The sequence below is a fragment of the Otolemur garnettii genome, unplaced genomic scaffold (assembly GCF_000181295.1).
Source record: "Otolemur garnettii isolate 467f Iridium unplaced genomic scaffold, OtoGar3 scaffold00302, whole genome shotgun sequence".
Classification (NCBI taxonomy): domain Eukaryota; kingdom Metazoa; phylum Chordata; class Mammalia; order Primates; family Galagidae; genus Otolemur; species Otolemur garnettii.
In genome coordinates this window covers 1-2,188 of record NW_003852697.1, presented here as the reverse complement: position 1 = coordinate 2,188, position 2,188 = coordinate 1, and positions in this window count along the sequence as shown.

Below are 2,188 nucleotides of genomic sequence, written 5' to 3'. Positions count from 1 at the left end.
CCCCAGGGTCTCAAAGCTGGTTAAATATACATAAATCTATAAATATAATTCATCACATAAACAAATTAAAAAACAAAGACCATATGATTCTCTCGATTGATGCAGAAAAAGCTTTTGATAATATCCAGCATCCTTTCATGATCAGAACACTTAAGAAAATTGGTATAGAGGAGGCATTTCTTAAACTGATAGAGACCATCTACAGCAAACCCACAGGGAATATCATGTTGAATGGAGTTAAACTGAAATCATTTCCACTCAGATCAGGAACTAGCAATGTTGCCCATTGTCTCCACTACTTTTTAACATTGTAATAAAAGTCTTAGCCATCACAATTAGAAAAGAAAAGGTGATCAAGTACATCCATATAGTGTCAGAAGAGATCAAACTTTCATTCTTCTCAGATGATTTGATTGTGTATCTGCAAAACACCAGGGATTCTACTAGAAAACTCTTAGAAGTGATCAAGGAATACAGCAGTGTCTCAGGTTACAAAATCAACATGCATAAATCTGTAGCTTTATATGTACCAACAATGGTCAAGCTGAAAAAATAGTCAAGGACTCTATTCCATTCACAGTAGTGCCAAAGAAGATGAAATATTTGGGAATTTAGCTAACAAAGGATGTGAAAGATCTCTATAAAGAGAACTATGAAACTCTAAGAAAAGAAATAGCTGAGGTGATAACAAATGGAAAAACATATCATGCTCCTGGCTAGGAAGAATCAACATTGTCAAAATGTGTATACTACCCAAAGCAATATACAATTTTAATGCAATTCCTATTAAAGCTCCACTGTCATACTTTAAAGATCTTGAAAAAAATAAGACTTCATTTTATATGGAATCAGAAAAAACCCTCAAATTGCCAAGACATCACTCAGAAATAAAAACAAAGCAGGAGGAATTATGCTACCAGACCACAGACTATACTTTAAATCCATAGTGATCAAAACAGCATGGTACTGGCACAAAAACAGAATGGTAGATGTATGGAACAGAATAGAGAACCAAGAGATGATCCCAGCCACTTACTGTTATTTAGTCTTTGACAAGTCAATTAAAAATATTTAGTGGGAAAGATTCTCTAATTAACAAATGGTGCTGGGTCAACTGGCTGGCGACCTTTAGAAGGCTGAAACTGGACCCACATCTTTCACCATTAACTAAGATAGACTTTCACTGGATTAAAGATTTAAACTTAAGACATGAAACTATAAAAATACTAGAAGTAAGTGCAGGGAAAACTCTTGAAGAAATTGGCCTGGGCAAACATTTTATGGGCAATTGAAGCAGCATCAAAAGTACACTACTGGGACCTGATCAAACTAAAAAGCTTCTGCATAGTGAAGAACACAGGAAGAAAAGCAAGCAGACAGCCCTCAGAATGGGAGAAGATATTTGTAGGTTATGTCTCAAACAAAGGTTTAATAACCAGAATCCACAGAGAACTCAAATGTATTAGCAAGAAAAGAATAAGTGATTCCATCTCAGAGTGGGCAAGGGACTTGAAGAGAAACTCCTCTGAAGAAGACAGGTGCACAGCCTACAGATATATGTAAGAATGCTCATCATACTTAACCATCAGAGAAATGCAAATCAAAACTACTTTGAGATATCATCTAACTCCAGTAAGATTAGCCCACATCACAAAATCCCCACACTAGAGATGTTGGCGTGAATGTGGAGAAAAGGGAACACTTCTACACTGCTGGTGAAAATGCAAAGTAATACGTTCCTTTTGGAAAGATGTTTGGAGAACACTCAGAGATCTAAAATGAGACCTGCCATTCCATCCTACAATTCCTCCACTAGGTATATATCCAGAAGACCAAAAATCACATTAAAACAAGATATTTGTACCAGAATGTTTATTATAGCCCAATTCATAATTGTTAAGTTGTGGAAGAAACTCAAGTGCCCATTGACCCATGAGTGGATTAATAAATTGTGGTATATGTACACCATGGAGTATTAAGCAGCTTTATAGAAAGATGGAGAGTGTACCTCCTTCATGTTTACATGGATGGAGCTGAAACATATTCTTCTTAGCAAAGTATCTCAAGAATGGAAGAAAAATATAAAATTATAAAAGATACACTAACTGGCATGAGCAACTTGATCTCTCCCAGCTCCATCATAGTTGGAGAATTTAACACCCCTATGGCAGTGTTGGACAGATCCTCC